The sequence below is a fragment of the Pinus tabuliformis genome, chromosome 1_1 (assembly GCF_031772625.1).
Source record: "Pinus tabuliformis cultivar Carrire ecotype Pingquan chromosome 1_1, CPIR1, whole genome shotgun sequence".
Classification (NCBI taxonomy): domain Eukaryota; kingdom Viridiplantae; phylum Streptophyta; class Pinopsida; order Pinales; family Pinaceae; genus Pinus; species Pinus tabuliformis.
This window is the reverse complement of record NC_142297.1, coordinates 581,093,702-581,105,988: the sequence shown is the minus strand read 5'-3', so window position 1 is coordinate 581,105,988 and position 12,287 is coordinate 581,093,702. Positions and strand designations below refer to the sequence as shown.

The window sequence follows — 12,287 nt, the reverse complement described above, 5'->3', positions numbered from 1 at the left end:
CATTTTGGCCTATTTTGCTTGCTCAAACCATTCATTTTTATTGTTTATGCATACACTTCTTAGTTTATTCATGTTGTTTGTAGGAGAAAGGATAGGCACTTTATCTACGTAGCTAATGCATTGTGATTCCAGGTTTTGGCATTAAAAGGGAGCAAAAGACAACGAAAAGGTGGCAAGGAGACAACGAGTTGGCATTGCTGACGTAAGGAGAGGTTGTCCACGGTCTTGGGGGACATTCCTCGGGATCCTCACCAAGAACTCCGAGCCCCACTCCATCCTCCCTCCGAGCTTAATACACAGCCAGCTGTTCTACAGGAACAGCAGTTCAAAACTGCGCTACAGGAAACAACATTTATGATCATCCTACAGGATCAGCAGTTAAACTATAGATTGAACAGCCGAGCTCCTAGAATCATGGATACTTGTTGGAGCATCGTTTTGTATAAGTATAGAGGCCTTAGCCTTGGTTAGGTTGTTGAAACTCTCGTGTTACTATTGTAATTTTGGAGCACAGCTCAAGTTTCGTTCTCTTTTGTAAGCCAATTTGGCATGATATCAGATTATGAATAAAGAAGACAGTTTGTGATCTAGTTCTAAGTTTCTTAAGGAGACTATAGCTCTCAGGTTAGGGCCCAACCTGAGAGCCATAGATCCCCTCTGCTGTAGTGTTGTTCCCATTTCATTTCCAGCACTTTGAGCTTTTCATTTGTACATGCAATTCGAATTACAGGTTGTTGAGTTGGTCTTTTTCATGAGTAGATAGGATTTGCTTATGATGAGTTTGTTTACAGTCGTTTAGTGTAGCAGAGGATAGATAGAGTCCATTGGAGCTCCAACAAAAAGGCTGTTAGGACTCACTGCCATCTTTCTTGAAGATTGGGGTGCAGCCCATAGCTAGCCACCAAAAACACGCATTTCTTCACTTGATGATTGCTGCAATACAGTCACTGTTACGTTAGATGCTTCCTTGTCATCCACTCATGCACTGCACTCCTTTACCACAGCTTCATGCACATTCTCCTTCGCGTTTTTTATTGTTGATCATTGAATTATGAGCACAGGTAGTTAGGTTGATGCACTTTCGGTTTGATAACAGTCATAAGCATTTGTTACATTTACACTTCTCCCTCTCGGCCCATTACCTTCTCCTCCACCTTGATCACACATGCACACACATCTTCTCGACCTTCACTCCGCTCTGCTATCTCTCCAAAGACTTTCACTCCTCGCATAGCTCCATTCTCTAGCCCTCGTTGTTGACCTAGTCCTCCATCTTCCAACCTACTCCCTACATTCACTCCCTATCCCATTCCTTCACTTCTACATCCATCACCAGCCTCATCCCCAACTTGCACATCTCCCCCTACCATTCCATTACTCCTCCATCACTCCAACCACTCACGGTAGGTCATCCTGTAGCCATTTGTAGACATCCTGTAGAAAACAGAGTATCCTGTAGGATCCTCCACAGCCATCCTGTAGGAGGCCACTCTCTCGATTGCTGAACATCTGAATGCGAGGAACATCTGTGGATGGATGCTAAGGATCCTTAGGGACCTCCCCTAGCCTTCCCAACCTGTCCCACGCTTTCCTTCCTTCTCCATCCCATCTGCACAACCAAACCCTAATTAGCACACAATCACAATCATTCCACACATTTAAAGGGAAAATACAAAAAACATGTCTTTTATGATGCAAACAGCTTAGATCCATGCATTTCCACTTATTAGAGGTAACAGCAGCATTGGTAGAAGTTTCCTTCACATTCCTTGCAGTATAGAGGTTAGACTAGTTAAATTAGGGTTTCCTAGGTTTACATGCTTTGATTTGCTTTCAGATCATTTTCGCCAAGTAGAGTAGTTTTCTCTGAGTTAGCTTTCGTCCATCATTGATAAAGCTTCTTCTGTGAGCCTATAGAAGTTGGCTTGAGCCCTAGCGGACTTGTGCCAGCTGACCAAGTGACAGCTGCGACAAGAGCTAGTACTTGTGCATACAACACCGTCGCTTCCAAGTTTGTACGAACTACCGGGTTGATAAAATGAGAGACAGGAAGCCCCAGGAGTTGTAGCATTATTGCTACAATACTGGAGCTCACCATCATCCTACTCTACATTGAACTCCGGAAGACTAGTGACCATCTCTTGTAATAGTGGTAAAGCTCTATAATGCAAGTGACCCATCCTCCTGTGTGATATGGATCTTTATAATTGATTGGTTTTTCAAAATTTTAAGTGTGAATGATTAAAATCAACAAAGCATTAAGGAACCAAAATTAAGCAGTAATATGAGAAAATGCATTAATAAGACAACAAGATAATGAAAGAAACAAGAGACATCGAGATGCTAATGAAGTTCGCCCATTCACTGGGCTACATCTCCGGTTATAGCTTCCAGTTGTGGGATTACTTCTATTAATCTCGAAAATCGATGTACAATAGTAAAACCAGCCTCTAGCCTACAACAAAGTCCTCCACTACAACAATGTGAAGTGGATTTCCAAAACCTCCAAAATCAACTCCAAAAACAAGTTAAAACCGCAATTAAACAATATTTATAGGGTTTTTACACAACATAAAATAATTAAAAATCAAATTCTATGCGCAAATGTTCTCTATGGTGCATTATCCATTCGGTGGTATGTAAAACATTTGGTGTATCGAGGTTATTGGTTCAAATCATAGTGGTCTCAAGATTTTTGGGACCAACATAATACTTGTATCAAAATAAAAATTTGCTTCCATTCCATACAAAGAATGGTTCCACGTTATTATGGCTATTAGAGCTTGTTGAAGTCATTTATTACGAGGAGTTCGTGGGCTCAAGCCCACATACCTTCCTTTCTTGGCATATCGTTGTAACAATTTCTTACCAAGCAAACATTCGATTATAGTTTTGAATGTGAGTTCATGGGCGCAACGATTCAAACTTTTTTGGTGGTTGGTGGAAGGTTGGGGTCTAAATCCCGTCGACTCCAATTTTAGGTCAGAAAAAAAAATAATAGTTAAATATAATATTTCACCATTTCTTATATCAGCACCACATGTGGCTCGACGATTTGTCTGCTAGTTTGTTTTTGCTAAAGTTGTAGGTTCAAACTTTGATCTAATCATTCCGGGCAAGATATGACCATTTTGGACCACCTAGACTTGCCACGTGGTAGCTTGTGATGGGGCCACATGTCAACTATTGATTGGTCCACACATCACATAGTCATCAGCCATGTCAAGTGATACACCTGATGCCACATCACCCTGCCATGTCAGCACATCCCCACATGTTTTTCTTCTGAGCTTGACACGTGTTTGTATGATTTCCATGTTACTGTTGAGTCATTTACCCGCTTAAATGCCAACCATGTGCCACATCACCTTCCAAATAGGTCCACATCAAGTGCCATTTATATGCCTTGTCAACCTATGCCACATGTCCACTTCTACGTCTACCATGTATATTCAATGTAGCCTGCCACGTCAGCATTGTACTACCATGTGTAACTCTACCAACCTTTTGTTACTCCTAGGAAAATTCAAAACATGATATCTTTCTCATACGTAGTTCATTTGAGGTCATTCAAGTTGCATTAGAAATTTGTCACCAAGCTCTACGTCATGGAAAAATATGCATCGAATTTTAATAACTTCATATTTTGAAGTATTTTGGATCCTCCTAGATCAATCCTCCCCACTAGAATCTTTTGGACCACCAAAAGACTTTCATTTAGACATCAAGTGAGGGTACTGCCTCCCCACTTTAATGATATTTGTTCACCATGATCTGTACACCTCGCTCATCACAAAAAACTGCATAATAAAGATGATAATTGAAACCATATTTCTAATCATTCCCATTTTTCCACAACTATATGTATTCATCATTCCAACTACTATCCATGCAAAACAAATAAGCAGTAATAGAAAATGCACAGATCTTAATGAAAATGAGCTAACAACATCCTTCATATTATCTATATGCTCACACAAAAAATTCCCATGTTACAGCTTTGATGATTCCTGAAACACATCATAGTTAGCTATACATGTAACTATTTCATTCCCTTTCTTTAGATCACATGCTTCATCCGCCTTTATAGACATGAGATTTTTTTTTTTGCTTGCATTCACAAACCTCTTCAATTGTCCTGTAGTTACCAAGGAAAAATCATTTTCCATACGATCATATCTTTCGATGTATTCAATCCCATCCTTGAAAAGGTGGTACATGTTCTCATTTCTAAAGAAAATAGCCTTCCCGTCATACAAGGGGTTCCCAATACAATACCACAAATGTCTAACAAAACAACATCTAACTCAACTTCATAAAAAAACTTGGAATTTATAGCGAATCAAGTCTATATTATTTCATAAGTTGTAACTTAGCGTTATCACACACCCAACCAAGAGGATATGACTTACTATGAGGTTTCGTTTCAAGTTCCAGTTTATTAACAACTGGTTTAGATATCAAATTAACTTGGGAGCTACTATCAAACAAAGTATAAATATTTATGTGCTTCGATCAAACCCATACATGGAAAAGCTCATTTCATTTATTCTCAGAATTAGAAGAATATAAAGCAAAGAGATAAGATGTTATACCTTTCATCCCAATAACTATGATTTGGGATTCATATCTCGAGTTAGACCCTAGATCTTGTTGAACTGTCACAACCACCTTTTGTTTTCCCTTTCGATCTTGGAACCACTTAGGCCTCAACTTTGGGTGCAATTTCCAATAGTAATATTTGTCATGACCCTCTTCTTTGCAGTGGGAACAATATGGTCAGGGAAAATTTTAAGAACCCCCCCTAAATTTACATGTATAATAAATGGGCGAATCTCCATGGTATATAGGAAAAATGGAAGGCGATTTTATCAATGATATGATATGTATATATAATTTTTTGGCGAATCTCTCACCAGGCATGGTGAATATTTTACTCAATTATGAAATCTTGTGTTTATTGAATACACAAATGAAATCATTGCATTTATTTAAAATATCTTTTGAAATCAAAATTACCGAAATTACATATCGATAACCTAGTAGGTGTAGGATAAAATTCACCCGTGCCATTCACAGAAAGCATGAGAAAAAACCTAATACTATATATAAAACCAAGAAAAATTCAAATTCAAAAAACCTAATACTATATATAAAACCAAGAAAAATTCAAATTCATCACTTCTAGGGACCTCGTAACCACCCTGCCAATACACAAGTATGTTCCTGTTTGCAATTAGAAAAAATACCCAAATTACAATCTGTTTACTCCACTTCTAGGGACCTCGTAACCACCCTCCCAATACACAAGTATGTTCCCGTTTGCAATTAAGAAAATTACCCAAATTACAATCTATTTACTCCAGCATATGTTGGAAAGTTATAGAAGGATGACTAGTGCAATCAATCCATTCCTTTTAGCCCTGGATTTGTTTCAGTTTAAAACAGAAGTATATGAATATACTTGTCCAATGTCTATGCATTAACCATTCACCTTAAGATTTTTTTACAATATAATTTCCTAACTCTATTTAATATCTTCATTATCATAAAAACCAACCTATATCCATCTTAACTCCACATCTACCACTCTTAGGGGGATGAAATCTATTTATCTCTCTGAGCACTTGGTAGACCCAGAATTAAGATGGATCTAAGATAGAATTTCCCCTTTAAATAGTCTATGCTCACATGAATACCATGGGTCAATACCATGGGTTATCATAAACCTGGAGCTTAAAAATTACTATTAGTAATTTATAAAAATTAATAAAATTAATAGTTGATTTTTATTTTATTTTTATTTTAACCAAGTTAAAATGTTTAACATACATTAAATTACAACATCCATTTTTACTCTTGATCGGATCAAATATTTTTTCACTCTATGCTAGTTTGCATATCACGATATTTGATACCTCTCGGGGGTTAGTAGATCCAGAGTAAATAAGGATCTATGCTGGTTTAATTCCCCCATTTAAATAGGCTACATTCCAAGTGAATACCATGGGTCAATACCATGTGCCATTTTGGTGAATACCATGGGTCAATACCATGTGCCATTTTTATTTTTATTAATACTAATATTAGGGTTAATAATGTTTTTTTGCATGGTATTAATAACAATCTAGTCCATGGTATTTGTCCCATAGTATAAATATAATGTGACTTATGGAGTAAATATAAAAAAATGTTTTATTTGTTTACCATACCTCTCATTTATTTATATTTTTATTAATTTACCATACCGTTCATAAATACAAGGTGACTTATGGAGTAAATATAAAAAAATGTTTTATTTGTTTACCATACCTCTCGCTTATTTATATTTTTATTAATTTACCATATTTCTTTTTCAAATATGGCATTTGGCCCATAGGATTCACTTAAATAAAACCTCTTTCTTGAGCCTTCATAAATAGAATGAGGGTTATGGACTAAATATAAAAAGAGGTTTTATTTATTTACCATGCGTCTAGTTTATTTATATTTTTATTTATTTACCATACCTTTTGAGTAAGTATAAAAAGACGTTTTATTTATTTACCATACCTTTTGAGTAAGTATAAAAAGACGTTTTATTTATTTACCATACCTCCACTTTACTTATATTTTTATTTGTTTACACCCTTGCATGTATATAAGGTGACTTATGGAGTAAATATAAAAAATGCTTTATTTATTTAACATACCTCTCATTTATTTATATTTTTATTAATTTACCATACCTCTTTTATAAATATGGTATTTGGGCCTTTGGCCCATAGGATTCACTTAAATAAAACCTATTCTTGAAAATGGGCGAATGGAAGGTTGTAACTCCTAATTTCAAGGGCTAAATTTACCTTTTTTACCCTCTCCCTTAAAATAAGGTGGGTGATGGGACGAGAATTTGGGGGTTGCCCAAAATCCCAATTCCGAGATAAAATTCGAACCTGGGCCTGTGGGTTATGGCCCACAAGTCTAAACGGAAGCGGTTTAAACTGAAAATCTTTTAACTCATCGACGTGGACCTTTTTAAAATCGTGCCATCCATACATAATCATTGCAAACATTTCAAAATTAATCCAATCCTCCCAACATTGGAGGACCCAAAAACCACGAAATTAATCCTCCAGCTCACATTCAGTGGTCCGGGGATCCAAACTGCCAACATACACGCGAGACATGGCTTAAAAAAGAGTTTAAATCACTGAATATACGTTGTTCTTCAGACTAGTCCTTTGAAAATGCTCGCAGAACAGCAGCTGAAAAAACCCTGAAACTGCATTAACAGAATTCCAAATACCCGCACAGATTAGATGGAACTGGAATTGAATTTACTCAAATCATTCGTCGACGAGGAATATATATAGAGGGAAAGACGGGATCAAGAGCGGTTTTAGAGCCTTTATTCACGCAATTTTTGCACGAGCTCCATCTGAGCACGGGATTTAATTTATTTATAAAATACACAGGCATACACAATCACATAAACAGATAAAAAAATATTTTAGATCGCCATTGATTCACGGGTGATCGATAGTCGATCAGCAAACTTACGACGCAGAATTAACTTAACACACACCGGCATATACAATAATAGAACGTATTTTCATACATTAGACAGAATAATTACATACTAAGGCCTCTCAGCCTTAGAAATGAGCTCATGCTCGGCTACATCTTGCCCACTAATAAATGCCTCACTAATCAGATATATCTATTACATGCCTATCGCATTACATTTATATAAGAAGTCTTGAGAAGGATTGATCCTATCCTCTCCTGCTTTTCCTCCAACAAAAGGTGCATGCATGCTTTAAATCTGCCTTAAGTCTATTTTATCCGCTTTAACTTTATCTTTTTTGCTTTAAGGCAGACTTTCCTTTGTTCTGCTTCTGTGGCCCATGTTTGCTCGCTTTGTTGTTGGGTGCTCCCGCATCATACTCCCGAGGCACAAAAAATTATGACCTCCTGGTCATATGCTTCTGGTCTTCGTAATAACTTCAACTTGTGAGCTGCAATCTGCCTCTGCAACAGCAAGTCCTCCTTGTTGCATCTTACCTCACCAATCCTTTCCTCCGGATCTGGTCTTTTGGTAATCACTCTAGGCTATTGCAATCTTCTCACCTTCCTCTACAATCTTCCTACCTTCCTCTGCTGCTACCTGCACAAAATATAAAGACCATACATACTTTATCAAGAACTGTACCTCTTTCCGCAGAATCTTTTTTTGGCTCTGATACCAAACTGATGGGACGAGAATTTTGGGGTTGCCCAAAATCCCAATTCCGAGATAAAATTCGAACCTGGGCCTGTGGGTTATGGCCCACAAGTCTAAACGGAAGCGGTTTAAACTGAAAATCTTTTAACTCATCGACGTGGACCTTTTTAAAATCATGCCATCCATACATAATCATTGCAAACATTTCAAAATTAATCCAATCCTCCCAACATTGGAGGACCCCAAAAACCACGAAATTAATCCTCCAGCTCCCATTCAGTGGTCCAGGGATCCAAACTGCCAACATACACGCGAGACATGGCTTAAAAAAGAGTTTAAATCACTGAATATACGCTGTTCTTCAGACTAGTCCTTTGAAAATGCTCGCAGAACAGCAGCTGAAAAAACCCTGAAACTGCATTAACAGAATTCCAAATACTCGCACAGATTAGATGGAACTGAATTTACTCAAATCATTCATCGACGAGGAATATATATAGAGGGAAAGACGGGATCAAGAGCGATTTTAGAGCCTTTATTCACGCAATTTTTGCACGAGCTCCATCTGAGCACGGGATTTAATTTATTTATAAAATACACAGGCATACACAATCACATAAACAGATAAAAAAATATTTTAGATCGCCATCAATTCACGGGTGATCGATAGTCGATCAACAAACTTATGACGCAGAATTAACTTAACACACACTGGCATACACAACAATAGAACGTATTTTCATACATTAGACAGAACAATTACATACTAAGGCCTCTCAGCCTTAGAAATGAGCTCACGCTCGGCTACATCTTGCCCACTAATAAATGCCTCACTAATCATATATATCTATTACATGCCTATCGCATTACATTTAGATAAGAAGTCTTGAGAAGGATTGATCCTATCCTCTCCTGCTTTTCCTCCAACAAAAGATGCATGCATGCTTTAAATCTGCCTTAAGTCTATTTTAGCCGCTTTAACTTTATCTTTTTTGCTTTAAGGCAGACTTTCCTTTGTTCTGCTTCCGTGGCCCATGTTTGCTCACTTTGTTGTTGGGTGCTCCCGCATCAGTGGGCTATTTGAGGTGATTTGTAAAAATGTACTATGATACAAAATATTCGCCCACTAAAAATTTAAAACCCCTTAATTTCGCCAAAGGGCAAACGTTCGCCCCTAAAATCACCCCTAAATATGGTTTGACAAATTCCTTCTTTATGGAGGTTATTTCTTTTATCTTCTCGTTTCCTTTGCCTTCTCTCATCTGAGTGGATTCCACAGAAACACCATCACCTCTTTTACATGCCTTAATGTAATTTGCTTGCACACACACTTCATCTAGGTTTTTTTATTTAAGTGAAATAATGGTGTGACTTATATAACTACGAAAGCCACCGATATATTTTAGTGTTTCTTGTCTATATAACAAAATATTCAAAACCAAAGCTTAATTTCTAAATTCTTTTGTAGAGCTTTGTGCACGTTGTCCTCTACCCTACCTCAGATTCTGCCACTCCCTGATTTCTTTCTAAGTATATCCTAAATGTTAGAATTGTTTGTTTAATGTTGTTTTTAATTTATACCAATAGGAAAGGATCTTACCATGCTTATGGATACCTTGCCAAAGTCTACTTTCCCATCAGATTAGTGCCGTGCCTTCTAGTCTAGGAGAGGCCAATTGAATTTTCACCTCATCTTCAATGATCTATTTAATTCTATAGTAGACCTCCATTTGTCAAATCTAGATGTCTAATGTTTCAACCTTAATCTTGCCATTGTACATGGGTAAGTCAAATTTGACATTTAATTTATGTAATGGCCCTTTAGAAGCAATATTTCCATGAGGACATGGAGGTTGAAAATGAGGAGGAGAATGAGAAGAATGAGGACTTAAAGGAGGAATAGAAGGAGGATTCTTTTGCGAATCAACACCATTTCCTGTATCTCTAACTTTCCTCGATGAACCACTTGCTTTGAGATTCTTCCATTCCTGATACATTTAAGTTTTACCATGGTCTTCATTGCCATTGAAGCTTCACAAAACTTTGTTTCATAACCAAAAGTATTTTTATGTAACCAACTCACAAAATAGAAGAAAATATAGATCAACGACTTCAAAATCAGCCTCTTCGAGGAGGCAACCTCCTTCACGTTACACAAATGAACAATTCTTGGATGATACAAAAGACAAAACCTCCTTTCTATATATAGGAGTCTAAGGGCTCACAATATAATCAAAGCCGACATAACAATAATAATATAAGGGTAGAACAATAACAATAATGGGCTTCTATGGGGCACAATAATAACAAGATGGGAACAACAGGGGCACAATAATAACAATAAGGGCTACAATGAAAATAGTAATGTGGAAATAATTAGTATTATAGGGACCTAACATGCTCCTCTCCTTCAAAAAAGTGTTTTCCTCAACACTTGAGTAGTTATGGATGCTTCTATATAAAATTCACATCCTCCCATGTGGAATCTTCAGCGGGTAAGTTCTTCCACTTGATTAGATTCTCTGAAATTGATCAATTTCATAGTTGTCGAGTTCTTGTTTCTGTGACTGCTTTAGGTTCCAATATGATTTTTCCTTCCTCGTCAATTTCTGACAATATTTTTTGAACTGGGAGCTTGTCACCTATAACCTTCTATAAGCATGAAACATGAAAAATTGGGTGCACTCGGGAAGCTGCAGGAATCTCCAATTTGTTTTCCATAGTACCAATCTTTTGCAACACCTTGTATGGACCATAATATTTTGGTGATAATTTATTTTCCTTCTTATCTTGCCTGAGGGACATTTGTTTATATGGTTGTAGTTGTAGGAATACCCAGTCACCTACATCAAAACTTCTTTCACTGTGATGTTGATTTGTCGGTTGTTTCATTCTATTCTGCGCCAAAATGAGGTTATCCTTTAAGAGTTGGAGAACGTGTTGTTGATGCTCGATGTTATCTTCCATTGCTTGAACCTTATAATTTTCTCTTAAATATGATGTGATGGACGGTGGATGATATCCATGAAGTTCCATAAATGGGGTCATTTTTGCTTAAGTATGGAAGGAAGTGTTATACCACCATTCAGACAGAGGCAACCATTTTACCCATTGTGTCTATTTATCAGATACAAAGCAACGAAGATATCCTTCCAAACATTTGTTTACTATCTTAGTTTGCCCATAAGATTGAGGATGATAAGATGAGCTATGAGCTATGAGCTAACTGAGTACCAAGACAAGAAAATAATTTTGTCCAAAAATTTCCAATGAAATGGGATCTCTGTCACTTACAATAATCTTTGGGTTTCCATGTAGCTTTTGAATTGTTTCCGTAAATGCAGTAGAAATTGTACTCGCTTTAAATGGATGAGATAATGTACAAAAGTGTGCATACTTGGTAAGTCTGTCAACTACCACCATGATGACACTCTTTCCTTCAGACTTGGGTAAACCTGTGATAAAATCCATTGAAAGCTCCTCCCAACGTTGGCTTGGAATGGATAAAGGTTGTAATATCCCTGGGGTTTTAATTGTTTCAAATTTATTTTGTTGGCAAACCAAACATTCCGCCACAAAATTTTGAATATACGATTTAAGGCCATCCCAAAAAAAAATACGTTTTAACCATGTGGTAAGTTTTTAAAAATCCTAAGTGCTCTCCTAAGGGAGAGGTGTGTAATTCCATAAGAATATTTTGTTTGAGTTGGGAATTCTTACATAGGTATAAGCAATCTTTGTACCATAACGAATCATTTTTCCAGCTAAATGTATCAAATGTACTGGGATCTTCTTGTAACTTTTGAATGAGTTCCCACAATTCTTCATCATTCTTCTATTCATCCCTTGCTTTGTTTATCCAATCTGGTTGGATAATAGAAATGGCACAAAGCAATGCTTCCACATCCTCATCCTTTCTTGTGAGTGCATCTGCCACAACATTTTGCTTCCCCTTTTTGTAGATGATTTCAAAGTAATAACTCAACATCTTTGTGACCCATTTTTGTTGCTCTTCTGAAGATAATATTTGTTCTAAAAAGCATTTAAGACTATCATGATTCCTTTTAACCTTGAAGTGTCT

General features: G+C 36.9%; 1 long non-coding RNA gene across 1 annotated transcript in view; it reads right to left on the bottom strand.

Moving 5' to 3' along the window:
- Nucleotides 1–12,287, bottom strand: part of LOC149214579 (uncharacterized) — a 47,401-nt gene that overhangs the window by 25,580 nt on the left and 9,534 nt on the right. The window lies entirely within an intron of this gene.